The 17,085-nt window shown below is 33.1% G+C and overlaps 1 pseudogene; it reads right to left on the reverse strand.

Annotated features, from left to right (window-relative positions):
• Window positions 1-338: 338 nt before the first annotated feature.
• On the reverse strand, window positions 339-16,011 carry LOC120617131 (AP-3 complex subunit sigma-1-like; annotated as a pseudogene).
• Between the last annotated feature and the right edge of the window lie 1,074 nt (window positions 16,012-17,085).

Below are 17,085 nucleotides of genomic sequence, written 5' to 3' on the forward strand. Positions count from 1 at the left end.
CCAACATAATTTGTTGTACATAATTTAAAGAAATGTCTCAAACACTTTTCAAAATACTTTGTAGCCAATACATAGAGGCATGCCTTAGATGGGCATAGGAATGCAGTTTAGGAAAAAAAAAAAATCACACTGGAACTACTCAATTTATTCAAATCACTGAGCAAGAAAAGCAACATTGAACTGCCATACTGATTTTACACAACTTCTACACAGTACCTTGACTGAAATCCAAGAGCAAACGTTAAGACTCTCTTCCTCTATTTTTGGTAGACAACTGCATGGCAAACTTATAAGATTTTCCCCTCAGATTTTACCTGGCAGTGACATTTTAATTTTTTTTATGTAAAAGAAGATAGGTTTGGTAGTTTTACACTGATGTCACCAAAGTTAATATTTCTTGGGATCTCAAGAAGATTCATACTCTACAGCTGATACAGCTTGGGCTGGAGCTCCCACTAAGCCAGCCTCAGATTTCCCCAGTTTATTTTATGCATCAATTTGTATAACAATCTCCTCATGTTGATCTCTAATACCATTTTCTCCATCACCATTTCTTCAAAAATATTGTGAACTTTGTCTACATGGAAAATTAAATCCAGTTCACGAACATTTTCAAACCACTTGTCTTACGTTTTCACAAATACTTAGGTCTAAAATACAAAGTTCCCTTTTTGAAAATTCCATATAGAAGATAACATATAACATGGCATAATGTCTATAAATCTATTTGTTGTCAGATCCTCCAATTAATAATCCTCCTTCTAAGAAATTACAAACATTTTCATCTCTCTTAGGTACCAGATGGAATGTCTTCCTGATGATTTGCTGTTGCGTATCTTCACTGTAAGGCTGATAGAACTTGGAGAGCCATGGCTTCCTGTGGTTGTTGAAGATGAAGATTGCCCTGATAGTGTCTGAGCTGGGCCAACCAGGTGGATACTGGGTGCAAAATAATTTTTTATGTAACATAATCATGAGGATGATAGCTCATCATATTCTCAGGTTAAGCTCATACTTAAAGGGATGGGGTAATGTAGGGACGTTTGTATCAATAGGAAATCTTGGAGGCCATTTTAGAATTAAACTTACTACAATAGGTTATAAAAAATCAGGTCATTTTAAAAGTTATTTTAAACTTGAAGATATAGGCAGCGGAAAAATGACATATTTCTTACTTTTGGGTAATTTAAATATAAATCCAAATATAAATTAAATATAAACCATTGTCAATAATGGTTTATGATATATGTAACCTAGATTAAGAGAGAAGGGAGAGGGTGCGTAGATGGCAAAATATGGGGAAAGTTAGAGCATCTTGTATTTAATCAAAATACATATGAATGTGAAAAAAAAAGGGAAACAAATAATAAAAGGGTAAACTCATAGTTCTACTTGAATATTTAAAAGAAAAGTTGGGTAGATGTGATAACTCTACAATAAGGATTAACAGTATATTTTAAAAGCACAGAGGAGGAGGCAAACAGTTAACTCTGTGTAGGTTAATGAATGCCAAACAGGAGTTCTTAGGGAAAGGAAGGAGAAAAACAATGCATTTTAAATGGAACTTGCTACGTGACAGGAAACTGTATATAGTGTGTTTAGAGAGAAGCAGAGCAGGGACATGGCATATTGGGCTGGTGGTAGAGTATTATTAGTGTATGTTGAGGACAGATTATGAAATATTTCTATGCCATTCTTCACAAGTTAGATATTTGCATGTAGGCAGAAACTTTTAAACCTCTTAAAGCATTTGAAACTTTTTCTTTAAGCTTCTGAAACTTCAAGTACGATCTCATAGAATTTGGAATGGGTCACAGAGAGGCTGCACTAATGTTTGGAGGCTGTTACTGTGCCAGCTGGGGGACTGTTCTCATCTCAAAGACAAGAAAAGATAGAGATAAAATAAAGCTTAAGAGTGGATGCACTGATTAACAAAGTTCAATCTATTAAATATGCACATTTACTTAACAGTCCGAAGACAAATAAAAAGAAATGTTATTGTAGTAGGTTTTTTGTTGAAGAGGCTGCTTAGCTCCTAACATTCTTCTGTCCTATCTTTTCTAATAATTATGCCTGATCCCAGGATAAGCTTGCAGAGAGCATATTTGCCTTGTGTGGCCCTTCTCATCTGCAGAGAACATTTTATCTAAGAGTAGAAAACCAACTCAAAATAAGACAATAGGATTATCTTTCTCAGAATTTTAAACTTTGAACATTAAGATATTGAAAGTCTTGGAGGTTTCTTGGCATCCTTCTACAGCACAAGTGCCAATTTTTGTGTGATCAGCAGGCAAAGGTGGTTTTTCCATTTTTTTTTAAATGGTTGGAGAAAAAAGTCAGAAAAATAACATTTCATGGCATATGAAATTTCTATGATATTCATATTCCTGTCTCTATAAATATGGTTTTTGTTGTTGTTGTTGTTTGTTTTGTTTTGAAATACATCCACATTCATTCATTTATGCATTCTGTATGGCTGCTTTCACACTGCAGTGGTACCTGAGTAGTGCAACAGAGACCGTATGGCCCACAAAGCCTAAAATGTTTTCTATCTGGCTCTTTGTGGGAAAAAGTTTGCTACTTTGGCTCTAGTCTAGAGGAGAGGACTATGCATATTTACAGCTATCCTGTTCAATTCCTTCTTGTATCGTTTGCTCAACTCTTCCTTTGATGACAGAAACTGTTTCAATGTCCTGCCATTACAATTCCTATTTTATTTTCACTAACAGATGAAGTCAGCCTCCTTTGCTTGCAACCAAAAGAACATTAACTAATATAATTATCTAATGACCTAGTCCAAGAAATCCATTAGCTTTGCATAATTATAGAGCTGGATTGACCATTTCAAGTAAATTCACCAGTGAATTAGTAAAAACAAACAAGCGAAATATTCATTTAAAAAAATATCCAACACAGTGAAAACATTGCTTTAATATTTCTTAAATGAACAGCTAAAATTGTAAATGGAATTTATATTGTGTGAACAGGATACTGTGAGGTCTGAAATTATTATTGCCATTTTCAGAAAATCAATATTTCTGGGGATTTTGGTTTAAATGAAAAGCCTATGTGATGCCTGTGTGAATTCTGTCAGGACCACATGGGGAAATAGGTGACTAAGATATGTGATGCTACTTTTTAAGCTGTGCTAGAGGGGAAAGCTTTTTAAGCTTTCCTGATTTGAGCATGAACCTAAGTGACTCTTCAGATCATCCTATTTCAATACTTTTTTGTTGTTTTTTTCTCTGATTTCATTTTTGTACAACTAATTGATGGCTAAAGGACTATACTTGGCCTGTACATACCTACTCTCATGGGCATACAGGTGCCAGATCCCAGCCCTTTTCTCTTCTTTCCTGTTTTACATTCTCATAGGGAAACTACTATGTTTCTTGCTTTATTTATACAAGTGCGATTCAGGGTACAAATTATGACTTAATCTTTTCATTCATTACTCTTTCTCAATTCGAACATCCTGAACCATGTAAAAAGTCACACCAGTGGTACATTTGCTAGCACAGAAATTGCCTCCCTCATTCTAACACAACTGCTTTTCCATTTCCCAGCCTGGGTCAGACATGTCTTCTACTTCTTAGCTTTTGTTTCCTCTAAAGGCAAAGTGAGGGACACACAAAACATTCAGTTCCCAAAGGTACCAGATGATAATGTGTGCAAAAGTATCACTTGACACTTCATGGGATCCTAAAATGTTTTTAGATTAAAAAAAGAAGAGGAAGAATTACTGTAAATCTCAGCGATAGTCATATATGTATTTGGATGGACTTCTGTCATAATCTTTTTATTATAGGCCCAATACCCAAAAATATAAACTACACTGTTTCCATGGAGAGTGCAATTGTTTAATGTAAGGTGTTATTTTCATTTCTTCCCATTATAAGTGGACCCAGACTTCTCAGGCTATGATAAAACAATGAAAATGATTTCAAAATAAACTGTCAGGACTGTTTTTATCTAAGAATCTTTCATCCAAGACCAGGTATGTCAGTGTGAGACTTTTTCTTGTTTATGAGGCTGAGTTTCCTACTAAGCAGTGATGCTAAACAAATTAATATAGCAATGTTGCCATGTGAACACAAAACTACATAACTTGTTACCAGGAAAAGTAATAGATTATAACATACAAGAATTCTAAGACATAATGATTTGGATTTACAGATACAGAGGTAATTTTAAATACTTTTAAAATGTTTTTTTTTTTTTCCTTATCCATTCTAAGTTCACACCTAGAATCTTTCTTGGGGTGGTCTGAGTTAATTTAACTTGGAATTATATTGGATCCATTCTTCCTTTTTTATTTTTCTTAAATCTTATTAATTTAAAAACTAGATCTTTTTTCCCCATTGTATCTTTCTAGTGGCAGTTGGAATTAAGATTTTTGGGGGGTGGGGGGGTGGGGGATGGATAGAAGCATAATTTGATTAGATTAATTTTATACATGTTCGTTCAGGGCCCTTCTTTAACTGAATAGGATGTGAAACATTGGACCAGAGGGAATTGTCTGGGTCATGAATGGAGAGCCTGAGGAGCTTTGTTCTCAACTTCTTCCTACACGGGACTGAACCTCTCTTCTAGGTAATTCTCACAAAATACTGTTTTAGAATTCTCAGCATTTACTCACTAGGAGAACCAAATTACCAACCAGCCCTTCCAAGCTTTGTGTCTAGAGCTGGCCTAGTCCTCAGTTTATGACCTTGACTCTCGCTTCACTAACATGATAAATGACAAAGATTTATGGGTTTTATTTCTTAACCATCCTTGCCCCTCCCCTCCAGCGTCAGCTTCCTCGTTTCCCCAACCTCCATTCCATATATGAGGAAGATGTGCTCCTACTTTTACCTAAAGGTAAAATTTCTACTTTGTCATTGACTCTATCTAATCTCATTTTGTGGAAGTGTATCCCACCTGTTAAAACAATCCACTATTGACCTCAAACCCAGTCTCCCAACACCATAGCATTAGTCCATTTAGTGCAGTATATCTCTACGCCTGATCCTAGAACTTATTTTTATTCAAACCTTCTACTATATATTTAATTTTTGAATCAAAAGCATCATTGATACATATACCAATATGTATGTTCCACTAAGAAGTAAAAAAAAAAAAAGGAACTATGACATGCCATTGATTATAAAACACATTTCAATTTTAGAGATGTTAAATTATTTAAAATGTGCATTTTAAAATTAATAAAATATGCATATGCTCAGCACTGAGGTGTTCTGGGGACACAGAAATGAATGAGATGATGTCATAGCCTTTGAAAAGCTTTCAGAACTACACTCTTATAGGCACTGAGTGCTTTCTCACCAAATGAAAAAAAAAATTGAAAATTGAGAAATAATATTTTATTACACAAAGAATTCCTGACCACGTGTGCACTATATATGAGTTTTACTGAGGAGTTTTTGTGCAATTGCTTCAAACTATTCAGAAAAATTTTGATCTGTGTTTGTTAATTACAACAATCATAAGGCATATCGTATACCACTTACTCTTTACAAAGAATGATCTGACTTCATATGTAAGCAAATCGTGATAGTCACTTAACCAAATATAATTAGGAAAATAAATTACATTTTAAAAGCATTCTAGTTGATGCATAAATATCAGTCAGGACTTTGGCTCATTTTTATTCCTCAAGGATAATAGAGGGGCAAACGTGTTAGAGTTAGCTGATTATAAGTTCCATGGCTATAGAACTAGTGATGTTGATTTTGGTTTAGAGAAGATGGAAATTATTACACACACTGGAAGAAATCTTCAGTGTAGATTGTGCCCTTTGCTGACAATAACTGTAGCTTTGGTTGGAAAGAAAATGTTAATGTAGATGTAATGATTAATCTCACTTCAATTCATGAGTGAAAAACAAATTAGAAATTCTTATTTCTTCTACCTTTCTTTCCACCATCACAGACACATATACAGATAATAAACCATGTCTTTATATTGTGCAATTCAGTTGAAATTGGATTGGTCACAGACTGTTTGTGCTTATATTAATCCTTTTCCTGATACTGATAAGTACATGAATCCTTTTTGATTACTGCTATTTGTGACAGTACTGGGCTAAAGTAGAAAATTTACTGAGCAGTGAGAAATGGATACCCATGAGTAGAATCATGAAATCAAAGGCAGAGATTAAGCAGTTGCTGAGATATCCTCTGTAGAGGTTTCTTTATTTCTTTGGGCAAACGATAAACGTAAGAGATCTGAAACTGGTTTAGAGTAGGAAATTATTATGGAATAAGCTAAATATTATATGTTTTTTGTTATATTTGAGCAAGTCATAACCAAGAAGAGTATTAGTTAATTTAAAATTTAAATTGAATTAGAGTATCTCACATTAAATCTAACATTTCTTCTATACTTACTCTTTATAGTGAGTATATGTTTCTCACAGATATCTATGGCAGATAAGCATATTTAAGAGGGAGATATGTTTGCTTTTTTGTATCTATGTGTGTGTACATATATATATATATATATACACATATATGCAAATATAGAATGTATGTGTATGTATGTATATATACACATAGTTGAGCAAATTGCAGTTTTTAGTTCCATTAATGATAATTCATCAGACATTTGCAAAAGTGACTGTATATGATGAAACTACTGCTAAAATTGATTAGCTTGAAGACCGGTTACTAATAAAATTCACAAAGTCAGAATAATGTATTAAATTATGACATAGCATGTGGATTTTTATTCCAATATATGTTGTTATGTTTGATTTAACTTTTAAATTATGGAATAGTTTTTAAATATTATTATTAAAATACAAATCTATTTTAACCTTGTGGCATTAGACAAAGTATTGATGTTGTTTCTGATCTTTTATGGTAAATTCTATTTAATGCTTTTACTTTTTCTTGCTGCCAATATATTTAGGGCAATCTCTATAAGCCTCTTTCTGAGTCTGCATTAACTCAGAGAAAACACATAATTGGCTGTCATCTAGAAACCTATTCTCAAGGCGGACTTACAGAGCATCAGCCAACAGTCCATAAGGAAATGTGATATATATTTTTTTAATCACTCAGCTTAGTTTTCTTTGTAAAGGGGTAGCAAGTATATATAAGTAACCTGAGGACTCATTTTCACTTAATTGTCTTTTATTAAAGATGATCATATTTAATTACCCTAAAAGAAGTTTCATAAATAGAAAAATTATCTTTGTTCAAGAAAACTACCCAACTTGCTATTGGATGAGAGTGCTTGGAGGGTATTTCTAAGACCCAGACTGCATGTCAACCCTTAAAAAGACCTTCTCTGTTTCAGATAATCATGTCTAGAAGGAAATATATTGCTTATACTCTGAGACTTTTGTTGACTCTACTGAAATAATATTTTTAAATTCCTAATTCTGTATTTATAGTCAAATTGTGAAGTATTTTTATGATAAACCACCTCAGTATCTTTTTAAACAGCTAAATATCAAATAATAAAATGAAATATACTCCCTTAACCTGACACTTTTACAATGTTCTTATTGAACTACCTCTATAAGTAAAATAATTCCCTGCTCTAACGGTATAGTTTAAAGCTTCTGCTACAAGTAAAGAATGTCTTTTAACACATGTTTCATTTTAGAAAATGCAGATGAATTTTGCATTTTATTCTATGCTATATTAGATATCATTTAGCATAAAATTGATGTTTTATTTGTTTTATCTTCTCAAGGAGTGTACATAGTACTTTTTTTGGTGTCGGATCCTCCTAGCATGACACTGAGAAACCATAACAGGACCACAGTCTGAGACTCACTGTTTTAGGCACTGGGTAATGTGGTTAGAGAGAAAATAATTAGTGTTGAAAATGGCTGTAGCCAAAATATGCTTAAAGCCTGATGATTTTGTTAACTATTTGCAAGTGATACTGTAATAGATAGAAATAAATTGTCATACTTAGTATGTATTTCACTAATAGTATTATATTCAAAAATAGGAGAAACATCTGGAGTCACACTGAATTCCAGCCTACATTACATGAATTAAGACAGAAAGATGATCTAAAGCAGTATTTGCAATCTTTATAACAATTTGTTTGGCATATCACCAAACTTAATCTTACTGGAAAAACATTTCAAACAGATTTCTCTTGATAATGAGTCATAAATATCAATATTGTACATGAGAAATATGCCATGAGAAATACTACATAGTTTATGTCCTTATTTTACCATAGGCAAAAAATATTGAGATAACGATATCTTTCACTTTTTCCCAAAGAGATTTGATTCATCGAGAATTTACTTTATCTCTTGTTGACATATTCGGAAAGTTCACTAATTCTTTTGTGTCTTTATCTAAACTATCCTTTTTTAAAGGATAGAAATAAAAGTATAGAAAATATTGAAAAAAATTAACATAAGTTAAAAAAATAATGTATTGAACTTCTACTTGTGGCAGAATAGTAGATTAGACCTTTTGATTAACTTTCTAGGGCAAAACACCTAGAGGTTGAATAAATTGAAACAAACATTCGAATGCATTGCTGAAATGTTTTCTTAAGAAAAATTCTTGAGAATTTTTCACTTACATGTTGGAATCAAATTATACATGTTTGACTTGATATTATGCCATAAATCACTGACACTTTTCAGATTTTTAACCTCCTTATTCTCTGCTCTTCAGACTGGGGACTCGATATTAATATGTCTTCAAATTCAGTAAATATTTATTTTGCTGTTATCACTGCTGTTAAGCCCAATCAATTAAATTTTCAATTCAAAAGCTGAACATCTCAAGTCTAGATTTTTGTCTTCTTTTAGTTTATATGTCTCCATTTAAATTCCACACTGTACTTTCCTTATAGTGATATTTTTCCCTATCTTATTGAACAAATTATAATAGTTTATTCAAATTCACTGTCTTCCAATCTGAAAATCTGGGGAAACTCTTGGTCTTTTCTATTAACTGCTTTTATCCTTGTTCATGAGTCACATTTTTATGCTTCACCACATATCTAATAAATTTGTATTTTATGAGAGTTATTTGAGTGATTGTAAGGTGTCTAGATTGTGTCCTCTTGCTATGAAGAGTGTTGAGATGTGTTTTTGCTGGTGGTTAAATTACCAGGAGATTCTTTTGCTCTTCTCAGATGGACTTAATTCTTTGTTAGAGTAAGTATATAATGGTTTGAGGCTCTGTCCTAGGGAATGATCATTACTCTAGAATGTCACTCCATGCTGTTAGGCACAACTTTATTTGGTGGTTTAATCTGAATGTACTGGGCCACAACTCCAGTTTCCTCCAATGGTGCATAACCTCTGGTATCATCAATAAGTTCTCAGCCCCGAAGTAAATGATATCTGTAGATCTCATGGAGTCGTTGCCTGAAATGGAGAAACGGGGCCTTCGGTGGAGTAATTGTGGTAAATCCCATGTAAATTCTCTACACCATTGTGCATTGCTCCATTTCCCTGGAATCCTATCATTTTAGTGGGAAGGAATTCTAATTTCTGCCTTCTTAGCACTGCTAAGGTTCTCCTTAACTAATCTCAGAAAAGGCAACCCCATTCAGCGGATTAATTTAAGATGATTCACATGGGACTTACATTTTGTGCTTTTTATCTTTGCAAGAATCAGTCCTATGCTGCCTTTTGTTCCTTGCCTGAAAGCAGTTACTTCAAATATTTTGTCCAGTATTATAGTTTTTGTTGTTGTTGTTGTTGTTTTGTTTCATTTTTCCTGGAAAAGCAAGTCTACTTCCAGTCACTCTTGTCATGGCTGGAAGCAGACGATGTTTGGCTGTTTGTTTTTTAATCTAAAATTATATGTTTGTTATGTAGAATGATATTTTGTATACTTTTGCTCAATAAAACTCTCTTGGCATCATCAGATTCTTCAACAAGTAACCTTGGTCCATAATAGCTTATGTTTTTTGACTAAACTAGCTAAACATAATTTCTCATTACTACCGTTTTCAAAATTTTGTCAACAGAATACTTTTAACCTAACTGCTTATAAAAAATAAAAACTAAAGGACAGAATTATAGTTTAATTGTTTACATTTGGAGACCTAATGGTCCTCCTCTACATTTGGTTCATTACAAATAAAATAAAATTTCTTCTCTAAGAATAAGGAAATGTTTTTTGTTGCTTTGTTTTAGTCGCAGTCCATCACAATGTCTTTACTGCCTCAGGCAGTGAGAAATGTTAATAGTTGGAAATGGTTATTTAATTTTTTTCATTAAGATTATGAAATCAAATCGAATCTAAATGGTTCATTTGAAAATATTCAATCTAAGGTGATCTTTAAAAGATCATTTTAAAAGGCTTCTAGAGCATTTACATTCAGGAATTACATTGATTTTTTTGTGTGTGACTATATCAGTTTAATTAAAATAAATACATGTAAGACACAAATATAGATACTTTGCAAGATTCAAAGACATTTATAGGGTTGTTAATGATTATTTTTCATGATAAAACAAAACTCTTCGGACGTTGGTTATGACACTTTATATTTAATATTAACTCTGAATTGGCAACTTTTATAAGTAGGCATTTCATGTCTTCAAAGCTGCAGTGTTGCAAATCAAATTCAGGTAAGATGCTGGTTATTAGAAACAGATATCATTTATTTAAACTTACTTATGCTAGTTTATGAAAACAAATATATTCTAATCTAGGTGACTCAGTCAAGGTTCAATCAGAGATAGAGTCAGTAGCAGACATATATTTAAAAAGTTAATGCGAGGAATTGACTTGTACAATTGTGAGAACTGGCTAGAGAGAAACCTGAAATCCATAGAGAAGGCTGCTTGGAAGAGCACACTTGATCTTTCAGATGTGTGCTTAAACTGCATCTTATGGGCAGAATTTCCTTCTTTTTCAGGGAAGTCTTAGCGATTCTCTTAAGGCCTTTCAGCTGATTGAAAAAACACCAAGATTAACTAGGATAATCTTTTTTATTTCTGTCAGCTGATTACTTTAATTACGTCAATAAAATAACTTTACAACAATACCTAGCAAAGTGCTTAGTTAAATTGCAGGAGATGGTAGCTGCTGTTGTCTGAATTTGTTCCCCCAAAATTCATATGTTGGAAGTTAACCCCCAAGGTGATGGTATTAGGAGGTGGGGCCTCTGGGAGGTGATTAGGTCATGAGGGTAGAACCCTCATGAAGGACATTAGTGTCCATATAAAAGAGGACTGAGAACCCTCACTCATGCCCATCATTGTGAGAATACAATGAGGAGTCTACATCCCAGAAGACAGCCTTCACCTTACCATGCTGGCACCCTTATCTCAGACTTCAAACCTCCAGAACTGTGAGAAATAAATTTTTGTTTTTTATAAACTATCCATTCTGTGGTATTTCATTACAGCAGCCCAGACAGACTAAGAGAGTAACTTACATTATGCCTGAGAGTTCCATCCTGCCCTTCATGATAGTCTGCCTTATCAGTTTCAGACTTTCTTTGGCAGTTCCACAATCTTGTACACAAATTTTTTAAAGTAAAATTTTTAACATATCACCCTTGGTTCTGTTTTTCTAATTGAACCTTGAGTGATGCAGACTTTAGTTCCTAGAAGTAAAGTGCTGCTCTAACAAACACCTGAAAATATTTAAGTGGTTTTAGAATTGGGCAATTGGCAGAGCATGATAAAGAAATGCTAGATTTCCTTGAACAAACAGAAGAAATATGGATGTTAAAGATTCTGCTGGTAAGGGCTCAGAAGGAAATGAGAAACATGTTATTAAAACCAGAGGAGAGACTATCCTTATTGCGTTGATAGAAGGCTTAGTTCATTTGTTTCTTGAGATTATATGGAAATCAAAATTTATAAGTAATAACCTTGGATATTTACCTGAGGAGATTTCTAAGTAAAATATTGAAAGTGTGGTCTAGGGTGATCTTGCTGCTTATAGTAAAATGCAGGGGGGAAAAAAAAAAAAGGAAAGAGAAAAATTAAGGGAAAAAATGTTAAGCTAAAAGGAACCAGGGCTTAATAATTAGGGAAACTCTCAGCCTATCTGAGATTAACTGGAAGAAAAGTGTGCCCTTATGAGAAGATTAACTGGAAGAAAAGTGTGCCCTTATGAGAAAGTCAAAGCTGTAGCTGGACAACCTTTTATTAGTTCTTTGGAATGATCAAATATTCAATCACAGAGAGCTCTTCCAAGATTTTATAAGTAAGTCTTGGACCTCTCAATCACCTCAAAAGAATTTAGGAATAGGTATGGGATTATCCATAAAATGTGAGGAGCCTTTTGTCAAATAAAGTGAATCCTGTGACATACACCAGAGACAATGTTCTTGAGAATGTAATATCAGAAGAAACAGTCATTTGGGACTAAAAGAGATAGAGAGATGGCGTTGTGGCAATGCAAGCAGAGGAAGAGAATAGGATGTGATGACAGAGGCAAAAGTCAGAGCAATGTAGGATCACCAGACAAAGAATGTGGGAAGAATCTGAAAAAGGCAAGGAAACAAATTTTCCTCTATAGCTTCTGAAAGAAACCAAGTGACATCTTGATTTTAGTCCTTCAGTCATTCTGGATTCATAACCCCCAGAACTGTAACATAATACATATGTACTATTGTAGGTTACTAAGTTTGTGGTAAATTGTTATAGCAGCAATAGGAAATTAATATATCAGAAGTCTTTTATTAGTCATTTTCTTTTAGGTTTTTTTCTCTCCTGTGCCTATTGAGACGATCACGTAATTTTTGTTTTTATTCTATTGATATTATGTATTATACTAATTTATTTTTCAGATGTTAAACCCACTTGCATTCCCAGAATACCACTTGTATAATGATATTTTTATGTATGATTTGATTCACTTTGCTAGTATTTTGTTAAAGATTTGTTTTCAGACTTATAAGTGATATGGGTCTATAGTTTTAATTTCTTGTTATGTCTTTGTCTGGTTTTGGTATTGAGTTGGGAAGTGTTATCTTCATTTCTGTCTTTTGGAAAAACTTATGAATCACTGGTATAATTTATTCTTTAAGTATCTGGTAGATTATAGCAGTGAACTCTTCCAATATGGGTTTTTATTTGTGGATAATGTATTATTGTTATTACTAATTCATTCCCTTCACATGTTATAAGCCTATTGAGATTATTACTTTTTAAGTCAGTTTTGGTAGTTAGTATCTTTATTAAAAACAGGATCCATTGCATGTAAATTATCTAATTTATTGGCATGTAATTATTTATAGTATTTTCTCTTAATTATTTCTGTATTGTCAATAGTAATGTTCTCTCTTTCATTTCTGATTACAGTCATTTGAATCTTCTTTCTTTCTTTGATCAATCTACTTAGACGTTTATCAGTTTTGGTGTTTTTTTTTTTTTTAATAAGTTTTGGTTCTGATTTTTTTCCACTGATCTAATCTTATGCCCATCTTTATTATTTCTTTCTTTATGCTTGCTTTAGGTTTAGTCTGCTCTTTTTACCATCATCTTCACATGGAAAGTTAGGTTATTTACTGAGAATTTTTCAACTCAATAACAAAAAGAAAAACAATCTGATAAAAAAAAAATGGGCAGAGGATCTGAATAGACATTTTTTTTCAGGAAAGATAGTCAAATGGCCAAAAGTACATGAAAAGGTATTTAACATCACTAATCATCTGGGAATTGCAAATCAAAATGACAATGGGCTATTATCTCATACCACTTAGAAAGGCTATCACCAAAAAGACAAGAAATAATAAGTGTTAGTGAGGATATGGAGAAAAGAGAACACTTGTGCACTGTTGGTAGGAATGTAAATGGATGCAGCCACTATGAAAAACAGTGTGAAGTTCCTCAAAAAGTTAAAAATAAAACTACCTTAATATCTGGCAATTTTACTTCTGGGTAGTTATTAGTAGGAAACCAAAAACACTAATTTGAAAAAATATCTGTGCTCTCATCTTCATTGTAGCATTATTCACAATAGCCAAGACATGGAAGCAACCTAAGTGTCCATCAATGAATGAATGAAGATGTGGCATATGTATATACAGTGGAATATTATTTAGCCATAAAAAAAAAGAGAAAACCTATATTTTTGACAGCATGAATGGTATGTGAGGGCATTGCTAGGAAAACTTTTTTTTCTTAATATATCTATTTCCTGCTATGAATTTCCCTGTATTTCTTATACTATGTCCCTTTAAATTTTATGTTGTCTTCACTTTTATTCATCTCAGATTTTTCTGATTTCTCTTCTGATTTCTTATTTTTTACTAGTTATTTAAATAACATTCCTAAGAGTGTGCTGTTTAATATCCACATATTTGTGAGTTTCTCAAATCTTTCTTACTGATTTCTAATTTTATCCATTGTGATAACAGAACATACTTTGTGTTATTTCTGTACTTTTAAATTAATTGGCATTTGCTTTATGGCCAAGGATATGGTCAATCCTAGAGAATGTTCTTTGTACACTTGAGGAGAATGTACATTCATTCTCTTGTTCACTGGAGTATTCTATAGTTGTCTGTCAAATCTAGTTGGTTTATAGCGATGTTTAAATCTTATCTTTCTTTTGCAGATATTTTGCCTAGATGTTCTACTAATTATTGAAAGTGGAGCATTTGAAGTGTGCAACCATTATTTTGGAATTGATTTCTCCCTTCATTTCTGTCAGTTTTCTTTATGTAAGTTGATTTGTTATAAGATGTATATATACCTATAATTGTTATTTCCTTTCGATAGGGTTATTTTATTATAAAATGTCTCTTTTTATATCTAATAGCATTTTATTTTAATATCTATTAGTCTGATATCTGTATAGCCATTTCAAGTTTCTTGTGGTTGCTGTTTGCATAATATATTTTTTCCATCCTTTTACTTTGTTTATTTGTATTTTTTAATTTAAATGCTGTAGACAGCATAATAGCATTTAGTTGGATTTTTAAATCTAATCTTACAATCTGCCTTTTGATTAGATTTTACTCTATATTTAATAATATTGATATTATTGGACTTATGTCTGCTATTTTACTTTCTGTTTTCTATGTGTCACGTTTCTTTCTGTTCTCTTTTACGGCTTTCTTTTGCACTAAGTGATTATTTTCCCAGGAAACATTTTATTTCACTTTTTTACTTCATTTTATGGAGTCATTTACTTAGTGGTTGCCCTAAAGTTTGCCATAGGGTTTATGTACCAGAATTAGCATCAGATTTATACTAGCTTAATTTCGGTGAGATATTAAATGTTACTTCTATATATCTCTATCGCTTTATCCTTTTTATTATATATGTATATATGTATTAGATCTATTAACATTACAAACTTCTCCCAATTTCCTTTGACCTCAGCCTCCATTGTTTAGTGAATGTTCTTAGACTTGAACTTCTCTGAGTCCTGTTAAAAATTAAATCAGATCCTTTTGTTAGGGATTATCAGCTATCTATTCACAGTTTGTTTCTCACCCCAGGCAAAAGCTCAGGGCCAAGGCCAGAAATCTGGAATTGAAAATAATGCCAGACTTTTTTACAGAGTGACAGCCCCTCTTCAAATGTTAAACATCAGTAGAGAGATGGAAATTAACCTGAGATATTCTTGGCTTGCATTTCCTGCCAGGGAACCACTACCTTATTAGTCAGGGCAAATGTGCTTAGGGACCAAGTATTCTTACTGTGCCATAGGTAATGTAGAATCTCTATTCCATAAGTGGAGGCTGGGCAGAAGGAGAGAGTTTCATCTCTCAACCATCCTTACCTAGAATTTATACTCAGCAATAGGTAACAGAGGGCATGTTTAGAAAAGTTGATATCTTACCTTTTCTAGGAGTAAAATTCTCTGGCTGGGAGCTGGTGGGAAAGGGATACAGTAGTTTGGAGTTTCCATTTTGCTGAGCTGGGAGGTGGTGGGAGGGACACTACAAAGTCTCATTTACTGAATTTTCATAAACTTTCTCAGATAGATGTTTCTTCATTTGCTATATTCATTTAGAACGACTACCAAAGACTAGATTTTCTTTGTAAATTTTTCTTACCATTTCACTGGGGAGCTGGTCTTCAGAGTGCCTCATGTTGTTACACTATATGTTGATCTAGGTATAAAGTTTTAAACTTAACTTTTGAAACAATCATACCATTCTAAAAACAGGTGCCAAGCTTGCTTACATGAGAATGAGTCAACTGTTTATGGGAAGGCTTGAAACTATATATTCTTATTTTTTAAAAGTTACTTTCGGTAACACACACCTCTAGGTCCTTTTCACTGCCAAAGAAATGAAATACAATTCAGTGAATATGAGAAATATTTGTTTATTAAAAGCACATTATGAGGTAGCAGATAGATCAAGCCTAAAACTGGCTAGCCATGTGGAAATGAGGTTATGTACCCCTAAGCGGGGCTGAGGGTGGGTGGGGGGTATTATGGATTACAGCCAGGGAAGATGGAGAGCTATAATCCCCAGGTGAAGGAGGTCTGTGTTATATTTGGGGGCTATGATGGGGTGGTCCCAAAGACATTCCTAAGTGATTGCAAGTGAGGTCACCTTGATTGACACCTGATTGCTATATAACTTTGCTTAGTGTGCATATGCTTACCCAGAGTTCAGTCTGTTATAATTAGATTCATGAACTTCCAAGTATAGTCCTAATACTATAATGATGGTTTAATGAGGCCAAAATTATAGGCAGTACTTTCTGTACATGTGTATGTAGCTGGTTTATGCCAGCTAAGACTATAATCCTCATTTTCATTGTCTCTGGGGATACAGGAGGGATTCTCCAACTATCATAGGATGTTCTTTGGGTGGTCTCTAGGCTAGGCCCCTATTCCTTTATTCTCCTGTCACTCATGTCTGACTAGCTACCTAACACTAAAACCACAGGCCAAGCTTGCTTACATGAGAATCTGAATCAGCTGTTTATGGGAAGGCTTGAAACTACATATTCTTATTTTTAAAAAGTTACTTTTTTTGACCAAGGACTCATTGCCCAATCTGGAGACACATTTCTCCATTATCTATTTGGCTAAGATTTCATTTCTTTATTGATGTTTATATTTTATTAAGTACTTTAATATGACAAATATTCATATTTAAAGAAAATTAAAAAGATATGACTCTATTAAATTTAGTAAGATTTTTCTTTTT

Source organism: Pteropus medius, unplaced genomic scaffold (genome assembly GCF_902729225.1).
Source record: "Pteropus medius unplaced genomic scaffold, Ma_sr-lr_union100, whole genome shotgun sequence".
NCBI classification, from domain to species: Eukaryota; Metazoa; Chordata; class Mammalia; order Chiroptera; family Pteropodidae; genus Pteropus; species Pteropus medius.